General features: G+C 43.8%; 1 long non-coding RNA gene across 8 annotated transcripts in view; it reads left to right on the forward strand.

The window, feature by feature from the left end:
- Positions 1 to 14,136, forward strand: part of LOC117065895 — a 31,649-nt gene that overhangs the window by 5,423 nt on the left and 12,090 nt on the right. The window lies entirely within an intron of this gene.

Genomic DNA, 14,136 nt, shown 5'->3' on the forward strand with positions numbered 1-14,136 from the left:
GCCCGGACTGGAGTGCAGTGGCCGGATCTCAGCTCACTGCAAGCTCCGCCTCCCGGGTTTACGCCATTCTCCTGCCTCAGCCTCGGAGTAGCTGGGACTACAGGCGCCCGCCACCTCGCCCGGCTAGTTTTTTGTATCTTTTAGTAGAGACGGGGTTTCACCGTGTGAGCCAGGATGGTCTCGATCTCCTGACCTTGTGATCCGCCCGTCTCGGCCTCCCAAAGTGCTGGGATTACAGGCTTGAGCCACCGCGCCCGGCCTATTTGTTTTCTTAATAATTGCCCTGGAGATTACAATTCATATATTAATTTGTAACAACTTAGTTTAGATTAATTTCAATATTATACAAACACTTTGTTCTTATTCAGCTCTACCCCCTTTATATTGTATTTCCACAAATAACGTCTTTACACATTGTATGCTCATCAACCTAAATTTTAATTATTGCTTTATGCAGTTGTCTTTTAAAAAAAGAAAGGTTAGGAAAAACATTAATACTGCCCTTTATATTTACTTAGGTAGCTACCTCTCCCCATGTTCATTATTCCTTCATGCAGATTCAAGTATTCAAGTTACTGGCTAGTGTCCTTTCATTTTAGCCTGAAACATTCCCTTTAGCTTTTTTTTTTTTTTTTTTTTTTTGAGATGGAGTCTCCTTGCTCTGTTGTCCAGGCTGGAGTACAGTGGCTCAATCTCAGCTCACTGCAACCTCTGCCTCCCTAGTTCAAGCAATTCTCGTGCCTCAGACTCCCAGGTAGCTGGGATCACAGACATGTGCCACCAGCCTGGCTAATTTTTGTATTTTCAGTAGAGGCAGAGTTTCACCATGTTGACCAACCTGGTCTCGAACTCCTAACCTCAGGTGATCTGCTTGCCTTGGCCTCCCAAAGTGCTGGGATTATAGGCATGAGCCACTGTGCCTGGCCCTTTAGCATTCTTTTTAAAAAATACTTTAAGTTCTAGGGTACATGCGTACAATGTGCAGGTTTGTTACATAGGTATACATGTGCCATGTTGGTTTGCTGCACCCATCAACTCATTTACATTAGGTATTTCTTCTAATGCTATCCCTCCCTCAGCCACCACCCACCGACAGGCCCCGGTGTGTAATGTTCCCCACCCTGTGTCCATGTGTTCTCATTGTTCAACTTCCACCTATGAGTGAGACCATGTGGTATTTGGTTTTCTGTCCTTGTGATAGTTTGCTGAGAATGATGGTTTCCAGCCTCATCCATGTTCCTGCAAAGGACATGAACTCATTCTTTTTTATGGCTGCATCGTAGTCCATGGTGTATATGTGCCACATTTTCTTTCTTTTTTTTTTTTTTTTTGGAGAGGGAGTCTTGCTCTGTCGCCCGGGCTGGAGTGCAGTGGCCGGATCTCAGCTCACTGCAAGCTCCGCCTCCCGGGTTTATGCCATTCTCCTGCCTCAGCCTCCCGAGTAGCTGGGACTACAGGCGCCCGCCACCTCGCCCGGCTAGTTTTTTGTATTTTTTTAGTAGAGACGGGGTTTCACCGTGTTTGCCAGGATGGTCTCGATCTCCTGACCTCGTGATCTGCCCGTCTCGGCCTCCCAAAGTGCTGGGATTACAGGCTTGAGCCACCGCGCCCGGCCCCGCCACATTTTCTTAATCCAGTCTATCATTGATGAGCAACTGGGTTGGTTCCAAGTCTTTGCTATTGTGAATCAAGTGCCACAATAAACATACGTGTGCATGTGTCTTTATAGTAGCATGATTTATAATCCTTTGGATATATACCCAGTAATAGGATTGCTGGGTCAAATGGTATTTCTGGTTCTAGATCCTTGAGGAATCGCCATACTGTCTTCCACAATGGTTGAACTAATTTGCAGTCCCACCAACAGTGTAAAAGCGTTCCTATGTCTCCACATCCTCTGTAGCATCTGTTGTTTCCTGCCTTTTTTTTTTTTTTTTTTTTTTGAGACAGAGTCTCGCTCTGTCGCCCAGGCTGGAGTGCAGTGGCCGGATCGCAGCTCACTGCAAGCTCCGCCTCCCGGTTTAAGCCATTCTCCTGCCTCAGCCTCCCGAGTAGCTGGGGCTACAGGCGCCCGCCACCTCGCCCAGCTAGTTTTTTGTATTTTTTTTAGTAGAGACGGGGTTTCACCGTGTTCGCCAGGATGGTCTCGATCTCCTGACCTCGTGATCCGCCCGTCTCGGCCTCCCAAAGTGCTGGGATTACAGGCTTGAGCCACCGCGCCTGGCCAGTTTCAAACTTTATGGTAACATAAGCCATTGGTAGGAACCTCTTCATCTACGGGAATATCCCTAGATATAAATCTGTGTCTATAGCTCTGATTATTTCCTTAGGGTCCTATTTCCTACATCCATGCATTGTCATTACTATTTTGTTATAATTAATTACCATCTGTAATATACTTAATATTTCTCTTTAAATCAACTCATTTCTGTCCTTAAACAAATGTATTTTAAAAGCAAATCTGACTGGGTATGGTGGCTCACACCTGTAATTCTAGCACTTTGGGAGACCAAGGCAGGCGGATTGCCTGAGCTCAGGAGTTTGAGACCAGCCGGGGCAACATGGCGAAACCCCGTCTCTACTAAAAATACAAAAAATCAGCCAGGCGTGGTGGTGCGTGCCTGTAGTCCCAGCTACTCAGGAGGCTGAGGCATGAGAATCGCTTTTTTTTTTTGGAGAGGGAGTCTTGCTCTGTCGCCGGGCTGGAGTGCAGTGGCCGGATCTCAGCTCACTGCAAGCTCCGCCTCCCGGGTTTATGCCATTCTCCTGCCTCAGCCTCCCGAGTAGCTGGGACTACAGGCGCCCGCCACCTCGCCCGGCTAGTTTTTTGTATTTTTTTAGTAGAGACGGGGTTTCACCGTGTTTGCCAGGATGGTCTCGATCTCCTGACCTCGTGATCTGCCCGTCTCGGCCTCCCAAAGTGCTGGGATTACAGGCTTGAGCCACCGCGCCCGGCCCCGCCACATTTTCTTAATCCAGTCTATCATTGATGAGCAACTGGTTGGTTCCAAGTCTTTGCTATTGTGAATCAAGTGCCACAATAAACATACGTGTGCATGTGTCTTTATAGTAGCATGATTTATAATCCTTTGGATATATACCCAGTAATAGGATTGCTGGGTCAAATGGTATTTCTGGTTCTAGATCCTTGAGGAATCGCCATACTGTCTTCCACAATGGTTGAACTAATTTGCAGTCCCACCAACAGTGTAAAAGCGTTCCTATGTCTCCACATCCTCTGTAGCATCTGTTGTTTCCTGACTTTTTTTTTTTTTTTTTTTTTTGAGACAGAGTCTCGCTCTGTCGCCCAGGCTGGAGTGCAGTGGCCGGATCGCAGCTCACTGCAAGCTCCGCCTCCCGGGTTTAAGCCATTCTCCTGCCTCAGCCTCCCGAGTAGCTGGGGCTACAGGCGCCCGCCACCTCGCCCAGCTAGTTTTTTGTATTTTTTTAGTAGAGACGGGGTTTCACCGTGTTCGCCAGGATGGTCTCGATCTCCTGACCTCGTGATCCGCCCGTCTCGGCCTCCAAAGTGCTGGGATTACAGGCTTGAGCCACCGCGCCTGGCCAGTTTCAAACTTTATGGTAACATAAGCCATTGGTAGGAACCTCTTCATCTACGGGAATATCCCTAGATATAAATCTGTGTCTATAGCTCTGATTATTTCCTTAGGGTCCTATTTCCTACATCCATGCATTGTCATTACTATTTTGTTATAATTAATTACCATCTGTAATATACTTAATATTTCTCTTTAAATCAACTCATTTCTGTCCTTAAACAAATGTATTTTAAAAGCAAATCTGACTGGGTATGGTGGCTCACACCTGTAATTCTAGCACTTTGGGAGACCAAGGCAGGCGGATTGCCTGAGCTCAGGAGTTTGAGACCAGCCGGGGCAACATGGCGAAACCCCGTCTCTACTAAAAATACAAAAAATCAGCCAGGCGTGGTGGTGCGTGCCTGTAGTCCCAGCTACTCAGGAGGCTGAGGCATGAGAATCGCTTTTTTTTTTTGGAGAGGGAGTCTTGCTCTGTCGCCCGGGCTGGAGTGCAGTGGCCGGATCTCAGCTCACTGCAAGCTCCGCCTCCGGGTTTATGCCATTCTCCTGCCTCAGCCTCCCGAGTAGCTGGGACTACAGGCGCCCGCCACCTCGCCCGGCTAGTTTTTTGTATTTTTTTAGTAGAGACGGGTTTCACCGTGTTTGCCAGGATGGTCTCGATCTCCTGACCTCGTGATCTGCCCGTCTCGGCCTCCCAAAGTGCTGGGATTACAGGCTTGAGCCACCGCGCCCGGCCCCACCACATTTTCTTAATCCAGTCTATCATTGATGAGCAACTGGGTTGGTTCCAAGTCTTTGCTATTGTGAATAGTGCCACAATAAACATACGTGTGCATGTGTCTTTATAGTAGCATGATTTATAATCCTTTGGATATATACCCAGTAATAGGATTGCTGGGTCAAATGGTATTTCTGGTTCTAGATCCTTGAGGAATCACCATACTGTCTTCCACAATGGTTGAACTAATTTGCAGTCCCACCAACAGTGTAAAAGCGTTCCTATGTCTCCACATCCTCTGTAGCATCTGTTGTTTCCTGCCTTTTTTTTTTTTTTTTTTTGAGACAGAGTCTCGCTCTGTCGCCCAGGCTGGAGTGCAGTGGCCGGATCTCAGCTCACTGCAAGCTCCGCCTCCCGGGTTTAAGCCATTCTCCTGCCTCAGCCTCCCGAGTAGCTGGGGCTACAGGCGCCCGCCACCTCGCCAGGCTAGTTTTTTGTATTTTTTAGTAAAGACGGGGTTTCACCGTGTTAGCCAGGAGGGTCTCGATCTCCTGACCTCGTGATCCGCCTGTCTTGGCCTCCCAAAGTGCTGGGATTACAGGCTTGAGCCACCGCGCCCGGCCTGTTCCCTGACTTTTTAATAATCGCCCTTCTAACTGGCGTGAGATGGTATCTCATCGTGGTTTTGATTTGCATTTTTCTGATGACCAGTGATGATGAGCATTTTTTCATGTGTCTATTGGCTGCATAAATGTCTTCTTTTGGGAAGTGTCTGTTCATGTACTTTGCCCCATTTGTTTTTTTCTTGTAAATTTGTTTAAGTTCTTTGTAGATTCTGGATATTAGCCCTTTTTCAGATGGGTATATTGCAAAAATTTTCTACCATTCTGTAGGTTGCCTGTTCACTCTGATGGTAGTTTATTTTGCCATGTGGAAGCTCTGTAGTTTAATTAGATCCCATTTGTCAATTTTGGCTTTTGTTGCCATTGCTTTTGGTGTTTTATTCATGAAGTTCTTGCCCATGCCTATGCCCATGCCTATGTCCTGAATGCCTAGGTTTTCTTCTAGGTTTTTTATGGTTTTAGGTCTAACATTTAAGTCTTCAATCCGTCTTGAATTAATTTTTGTATAAGGCATAAGAGAGGGATCCAGTTTCAGATTTCTACATATGGCTAGCCAGTTTTCACAGCACCGTTGATTAAATAGGGATTCCTTTCCCCATTTCTTGTTTTTGTCAGGTTTGTCAAAGATCAGATGGTTGTAGATGTGTGGTGTTATTTCTGAGGCCTCTATTCTGTTCCATTGATCTATATATCTGTTTTGGTACCAGTATCATGCTATTTTGGTTACTGTAGTCTTGTGGTATAGCTTGAAGTCAGGCAGCATGATGCCTCCAGCTTTGTTCTTTTTGCTTAGGATTGTCTTGGCTATGCAGGCTCTTTTCTTGGTTCCATATGAACTTTAAAGTAGTTTTTTTCCAATTCTGTGAAGAAAGTCACTGGTAGCGTGATGGGGATGGCATTGAATCTACACATTACCTTGGGCAGTATGGTCATTTTCACGATATTGAGTCTTCCTATCCATGAGCATGGAATGTTCTTCCATTTTTTTGTGTCCTCTTTTATTTCATTGAGCAGTGGTTTGTAGTTCTCCTTGAAGAGGTCCTTCACATCCCTTGTAAGTTGGATTCCTAGTATTTTATTCTCTTTGTACCAATTGTGAATGGGAGTTCAATCATGATTTGGCTCTCTGTTTGTCTGTTATTGGTATATAGGAATGCTTGTGATTTTTCCGCATTGATTTTCTATCCCGAGACTTTGCTGAAGTTGTTTATCAACTTAAGGAGATTTTAGGCTGAGATGATGGGGTTTTCTAAATATACAATCATGTCATCTGCAGACAGGGACAACTTGACTTCCTCTTTTCCTAATCGAATACCCTTTATTTCTTTCCCTTGCCTGATTGCCCTGGCCAGAAATTCCAACACTATGTTGAATAGGAGTGGTGAGAGAGGGCATCCTTGTCTTGTCCCGGTTTTCAAAGGGAATGTTTCCAGTTTTTGCCCATTCAGTATGATATTGGCTGTGGGTCTGTCATAAATAGCTTTTATTATTTTGAGATACTTTCCATCAATACCTAGTTTATTGACAGTTTTTAGCATGAAGGGCTTTTGAATTTTGTCGAAGGCCTTTTCTGTATCTACTGAGATAATCATGTGTTTTTTGTCGTTGGTTCTGTTTATGTGATGGATTACGTTTATCGATTTGTGTATGTTGAACCAGTCTTGCATCCTAGGGATGAAGCTGACTTGATCGTGGTGGATGAGCTTTTTGATGTGCTGCTGGATTTGGTTTGCCAGTATTTTACTGAAGATTTTCGCATCGACATTCATCAGGGATATTGGTGTAAAATTCTCCTTTTTTGTTGTGTCTCTATCAGGCTTTGGTATCAGGATGATGCTGGCCTCATAAAATGAGTTAGGGAGGATTTCCTCTTTTTCTATTGATTGGAATAGTTTCAGAAGGAATGGTACCAGCTCCTCTTTGTACCGCTGGTAGAATTTGGCTGTGAATCTGTCTGGTCCTGGCCTTTTTTTGGTTGGTAGGCTATTAATTATTGCCTCAATTTCAGAGCCTGTTATTGGTCTATTCAGAGATTCAACTTCTTCTTGGTTTAGTCTAGGGAAGGTATATGTGTCCAGGAATTTATCCATTTCTTCTAAATTTTCTAGTTTATTTGCATAGAGGTGTTTAAAGTATTCTCTGATGGTAGTTTGTATTTCTGTGGGATTGGTGGTGATATCCCCTTTATCATTTTTTATTGTGTCTATTTGATTCTTCTCTCTTCTATTATTTATTAGTCTTGCTGGCGGTCTATCAATTTTGTTGATCTTTTCAAAAAACCAGCTCCTGGATTCATTGATTTTTTTTTAAGGGTTTTTCTGTCTCTATCTCCTTCAGTTTTGCTCTGATCTTAGTTATTTCTTGCTTTCTGCTAGCTTTTGAATGTGTTTGCTCTTGCTTCTCTAGTTCTTTTAATTGTGATGTTAGGGTGTCGATTTTAGATCTTTCCTGCTTTCTCTTGTGGGCATTTAGTGCTATAAATTTCCTTCTACACACTGCTTTAAATGTGTTCCAGAGATTCTGGTACACTGTGTCTTTGTTCTCATTGGTTTCAAAGAACATTTTTATTTCTGCCTTCATTTCTTTATGTACCCAGTAGTCATTCAGGAGCAGGTTGTTCAGTTTCCATGTAGTTGTATGGTTTTGAGTGAGTTTCTTAATCCTGAGTTCTAATTTGGTTGCACTGTGATCTGAGAGACAGTTTGTTATAATTTCTGTTCTTTTACATTTGCTGAGGAGTGCTTTACTTCCAGTTATGTGTTCAATTTTAGAATAAGTGTGATGTGGTGCTGAGCAGAATGTATATTCTGTTGATTTGGGGTGGAGAGTTCTGTAGATGTCTATTAGGTCCGCTTGGTGCAGAGCTGAGTTCTAGTCCTGGATATCCTTATTAACCTTCTGTCTCATTGATCTGTCTAATATTGACAGTGGGGTGTTAAAGTCTCCCATTATTATTGTGTGGGAGTCTAACTCTCTTTGTAGGTCTCTAAGGACTTGCTTTATGAATCTGGGTGCTCCTGTATTGGGTGCATATATATTTAGGATAGTTAGCTCTTCTTGTTGAATTGATCCCTTTACCATTATGTAATGCCCTTCTTAGTTTCTTCTGAGCATTGTTTTAAAGTCTGTTTTCATCAGAAACTAGGATTACAGGTTTTTTTTTTTTGCTTTCCATTTGCTTGGTAGATCTTCCTCCATCCCTTTATTTTGAGCCTATGTGTGTCTTTGCTCATGAGATGGGTCTTCTGAATATAGCACACTGATGGGTCTTGACTCTTTATCCAATTTGCCAGTCTGTGCTTTTTAACTGGGGGCATTTAGCCTATTTACATTAAAGATTAATATTGTTATGTGTGAATTTGATCCTGTCATTATGATGCTAGCTGGTTATTTTGCTCGTTAGCTGATGCAGTTTCTTCCTAGCATTGATGGTCTTTACAATTTGGCATGTTTTTGCAGTGGCTGGTACTGGTTGTTCCTTTCCATGTTTAGTGCTTCCTTCAGGAGCTCTTGTAAGGCAGGCTGGTGGTGACAAAATCTCTCAGCATTTGCTTGTCTGGAAAGGATTTTATTTCTTCTTCACTTATGAAGCTTACTTTGGCTTGATATAAAATTCTGGGTTGAAAATTCTTTTCTTTAAGAACATTGAATATTGACCCCTACTCTCTTCTGGCTTGTAGGGTTTCTGCTGAGAGATCCACTGTTAGTCTGATGGGCTTGCCTTTGTGGGCAACCCGACCTTTCTCTCTGGCTGCCCTTAACATTTTTTCCTTCATTTCAACCTTGGTGAATCTGACAATTATGTGTCTTGGGGTTGCTCTTCTAGAGGAGTATCTTTGTGGTGTTCTCTGTATTTCCTGAATTTGAATGTTGGCCTGCCTTGCTAGGTTGGGGAAGTTCTCCTGGATAATATCCTGAAGAGTGTTTTCCAACTTGGTTCCATTCTCCCTGTCACTTTCAGGTACACCAATCAAATGTAGATTTGGTCTTTTCACATAGTCCCATATTTCTTGGAAGCTTTGTTAGTTTCTTTTTACTCTTTTTTCTCTAAACTTCTCTTCTTGCTTCATTTCATTAATTTGATCTTCAATCACTGATACCCTTTCTTCCACTTGATCAAATCGGCTACTGAAGCTTGTGCATGCATCACGAAGTTCTTGTGCCATGGTTTTCAGCTCCATTGGGTCATTTAAGATCTTCTCTATGCTGTTTATTCTAGTTAGCCATTCGTCTAATCTTTTTCAAGGTTTTTAGCTTCCTTGAGATAGGTTAGAATATGCTCCTTTAGCTTGGAGAAGTTTGTTATTATCGACCTTCTGAAGCCTACTTCTGTCAACTCGTCAAAGCCATTCTCTTTCTAGCTTTGTTCCATTGCTGGCAAGGAGCTGTGATCCTTTGGAGGAGGAGAGGTGCTCCGGTTTTTAGAATTTTCAGCTTTTCTGCTCTGGTTTCTCCCAATCTTTGTGATTTTATCTACCTTTGGTCTTTGATGTTAATGCCCTACAGATGGGGTTTTGGTGTGGATGTCCTTTTTATTGATGTTGATGCTATTCCTTTCTGTGTATTAGTTTTCCTTCTAACAGTCAGGTGCCTCAGCTGCTGGTCTGTTGAAGTTTGCTGGAGGTCCACTCCAGACCCTGTTTGCCTGGGTATCAGCAGCAGAGGCTGCAGAACAGCAAATATTGCAGAAGAGCAAATATTACTGAACAGCAAATATTGCTGCCTGATCCTTCCTCTGGAAGCTTCGCCCCGGAAGGGCAAATTTGGTTTCTAATTTGAGTTCTAATTTGATTGTGCTACGGTCTGAGAAGCTGTTTGTTATTATTTCTGTTCTTTTGCATTTGCTGAGGTGTGTTTTACTTCCAATTATGTGGTCAATTTTAGAATAAGTGTGATGTGGTGCTGATAAGAATGTATATTCTGTTGATTTGGGGTGGAGAGTTCTGTAGATGTCTTTTAGGTCTGCTTGGTCCAGAGCTGAGTTCAAGTCCTGAATATCCTTATTAATTTTCTGTCTCAATCTAATATTGACAATGTGGTGTTAAAGTCTCCCACTACTATTGTGTGGGAATCTAAGCCTCTTTGTATGTCTCTGAGAGCTTGTTTTATGAATCTGGGTGCTCCTGTATTGGTTGCATATATATTTAGGACAGTTAGCTCTTCTTGTTGCATTGATCCCTTTACCATTATGTAATGCCCTTCTTTGTCTTTTTTGATCTTTGTTGGCTTAGTGTCTGTTTTATGAGAGACTAGGAATGCAATCCCTGCTTTTTTGCTTTCCATTTGTTTGGTAAATATTCCTCCATCCCTTCATTTTGAGCCTATGTGTGTCTTTGCATGTGAGATGAGTCTCCTGAATATAGCAAACTGATGGGTCTTGACTCTATCCAATTTGCTTTTAATTGTCTGTGTCTTTTAATTGGGGGCATTTAGCCCGTTTACATTTAAGGTTAATATTGTTATGTGTGAATTTGATCCTGTCATTATGATGCTAGCTGGTTATTTTGTCCATTAAATCATGCAGTTTCTTCATAGTGTCAATGGTCTTTACAATTTGGTGTATTTTTGCAGTGGTTGGTACAGGTTTTTCCTTTCCATATTTAGTGCTTCGTTCAGGAGCTCTTGTAAGGCAGGCTGGTGGTGACAAAATCTCTCAGCATTTGCCTGTCTGGAAAGGATTTTATTTCTCCTTCACTAATGAAGCTTAGTTTGGTTGGATATGAAATTCTGGTTTGAAAATTCTTTTCTTTAAGAATGTTGAATATTGGCCCCCATTCTCTTCTGGTTTGTAAGGTTTCTGCTGAGAGATCTGCTGTTAGTCTGATAGGCTTGCCTTTGTGGGTAACCCAACCTTTCTCTCTGGCTGCCCTTAACATTTTTTTCCTTCATTTCAACCTTGGTGAATGTGTCTTAGGGTTGCTCTTCTTGAGGAGTATCTTTGTGGTGTTCTCTGTATTTCCTGAATTTGAATGTTGGCCTGTCTTGCTAGGCTCCTGGATAGTATCCTGAAGAGTTTTCCAACTTGGTTCCATTCTCCCTGTCACTTTCAGGTACACCAATCAGATGTAGATTTGGTCTTTTCAGATGGTCCCATATTTCTTGGAGGCTTTGTTCGTTCCTTTTCATTCTTCTTTCTCTAATCTTGTCTTCATGCTTTATTTCATTAAGCTGATCGTCAGTCTCTGATATCCTTTCTCCCGCTAGATCAATTTGGCTATTGATACTTGTGTATGCTTCACAAAGTTATTGTGTGTGTTTTTCAGCTCCATCAGGTCATTTATGTTCTTCTCTAAACTGGTTATTCTAGTTAGTAATTCCTCTGACCTTTTTTCAAGGTTCTTAGCTTCCTTGCACTGGGTTAGAATATACTCCTTTAGCTCGTGGGAGTTTGTTATTATCCACCTTCTGAAGCCTACTTCTGTCATGTTGTCAAACTCATTCTCTGTCTAGTTTTGTTCCCTTGCTGGTGAGGAGTTGTGGTCCTTTGGAGGAGAAGAGGCGTTCTGGTTTTTGGAATTTTCAGCCTTTTTGTGTTGGTTTTTCCTCGTCTTAGTGCATTTATCTATCTTTGGTTTTTGATGTTGGTGACCTTCGGATGGGGTTTTTGTGTGGGCCTCCTTTTTCTTGATGTTGATGTTGATGCTGTTCCTTCCTGTTTGCTAGTTTTCCTTCTAATGGTCAGGCCCCTCTGCTGCAGGACTGCTAGAGTTTGCTGGAGGTCCACTCCAGACCTTGTTTGCCTGGGTATCACCAGCAGAGGCTGTAGAACAGCAAATATTGTTGCCTGTTCCTACCTCTGGAAGCTTCATCCCAGAGGGGCACCCTCCAGATGCCAGCCAGAGCTCTCCTGTATGAGGTGTCTGTCGATCCCTGTTGGGAGGTGTCTCACATTTAGGAGGCCCGGGGGTCAGGGACCCACTTGAGGAGGCTGTCTGTCCCTTAGCAGAGCTCAAGCACTGTGCTGGGAGATCCGCTGCTCTCTTCAGCACTGGCAGGCACAACATTTAAGTCTGCTGAAGCTGCACCCACTGCTGCCCCTTCCCCCAGGTGCTCTGTCCCAAGGAGATGGGAATTTTATCTATAAGTCCCTGACTAGGGCTGCTGCCTTTCTTTCAGAGATGCCTTGCCCAGAGAGGAGGAATCTAGAGAAGCAGTCTGGTTACAGTAGCTTTGCCGGACTGCAGTCCCAGGAGCTTTGTTTACACTGTGAGGGAAAAACTGCCTATTCAAGCCTCAGTAATGGCAGATGCCCCTCCCCCAACCAAGCTCAGGCGTCCCAGGTTGACTTCAGACTGCTGTGCTGGCAGTGAGAATTTCAAGTCAGTGGATCTTAGCTTGCTGGACTCCATGGGGGTGGGATCCGCTGAGCAAGACCACCTGGCTCCCTGGCTTCAGCCCTCCTTTCTGGGGGAGTGAACGGTTCTGCCTCACTGGCGTTCCAGGCACCACTGGGGTATGAAAAAAAAACCCTGCAGCTAGCTTGGTGTCTGCCCAAATGGCCACCCTGTTTTGTGCTTGAAATCCAGGGCCTGGAGGTATAGGCACCAGAAGGAATCTCCTGGTTTGCAGGTTGTAAAGACTGTGGCAAAAGCGTAGTATCTGGGCCAGAGTGCACCATTTCACATGGCATAGTCCCTCATGGCTTCTCTTGGCTAGGGGAGGGAGTTCCCCGATCTCTTGCACTTCCTGGGTGAAGCGACGCCCCACCCTGCTTCAGCTTGCCATCTGTGGGCTGCACCCACTGTCTAAGTAGTCCAGTGAGATGAGCCGGTACCTCAGTTGGATATGCAGAAATCACCCACCTTCTGCGTTGATCTCGCTGGGAGCTCCAGACCATAGCTGTTCCTGGGGCTTTTACTTTTTTAGTGCTCAATTGTTTGGCATAGGGGGGCCAATTCTATGAGGACATTTAGAATTTTCAGAACTATTTTGCTCATAATCAAAGGTTGCATGAGCATTAGGTTTCAAATCTCTTCAGTAGACAAGCCATGTGAAATACCAACAACACTGTGTATTAATATTTAGCAGTCTTATCCTTAATGTGGAGTATATCCTCACACTTCCTCTATGAGAAGTCTTTTATGAGATGTATTCCCAGGTAAACAGCCAGTCGGGGACCTGGCTGCTGTCCTCTGGCTGGCCCAACAGAGAGATGATATCCCAGAGTCTCTGGCGGCTTCTTGCAGTACCCTGTCCCTGAGGTTAGGGACCGGGTACTTCTTGATGAGGTGACACCTTCAGGAGTGGGTCTGCCTGAGAGCTCCAAAACATGATTTCTGCTGAGAAACCTGTGTCTGTCATCCGGGGCATCCTCTGTCAATCTCATGGGATTTTATTTTCCAAAGGGCTTTTAAAGCAATGGCATATAACATAAGGTGTTGCCAGTGTGTTGCATCAAGGCTCTATCAGCCTAAAAGCCCTTTAGGGAAAGAATCAAAAGACAAACACTCAGAAGAAAGTTCTATTGTACTATTTACTACCTGGCAGGGAATAGGATCTTGTGCCCACCTCACTGACCATCACTTAGACCAGGTATTAAGCAGAATAATTCTCTTTGACAAACAACAGCCTTCTGGAATCCATGAGAATGTTCAGGGAACCCTGACAGAGATAAGAACTAGTTTCCAAGAATAGGAAAAGATGATATGGCAAATCTTTGCCTTTACTTTGATCTGTGGCAGGAAACTGGTTTTTAAGAAAATCTGGGTTGTTCCTCCACCTCCTTTTCTTTGTCCTTCATATTTCTGTGAGTATGCTGGTTTCTAGTTGTTATACACATTAACTGAACACCTCATCACTCACCAACTCTGCCCCTGTGGCTACAGTTTGTGTATACCTCTCTCCCGGAGGGGAGGAGATCCTTGGTCTGATTACACAGTCAGTCTTCCCAAAGTCATGGCTCTAAAGGAAACAAACCACACACGAATCCAACAGGCTTAGACAGAGGACTTGGATTTCTACATGCTTGGCTCAACCCTGGAAGTGACTTGGGCTATTGCCCCACCACATGAAAACCTCTAAGCATTCAGGTAATTATAGTTTTTGCCCTCAGAAGGCCACAAATGACTGGAATCAGTGGCATTGAGAATAAGAGAGAAAATGCAGAAACTATTCATTCGTGCTACACGATAATGGGTAGACAGAACTGCAATTCAGATTCTAGAGCCTCTGGGAAGACGGTTAATCAGTAACCCAGCACAGAACCATGTTTGAGGAGAGTGGAGAAGCCAACAGT

This window comes from Trachypithecus francoisi, unplaced genomic scaffold (genome assembly GCF_009764315.1).
Source record: "Trachypithecus francoisi isolate TF-2019V2 unplaced genomic scaffold, Tfra_2.0 Lachesis_group2, whole genome shotgun sequence".
Classification (NCBI taxonomy): Eukaryota; Metazoa; Chordata; class Mammalia; order Primates; family Cercopithecidae; genus Trachypithecus; species Trachypithecus francoisi.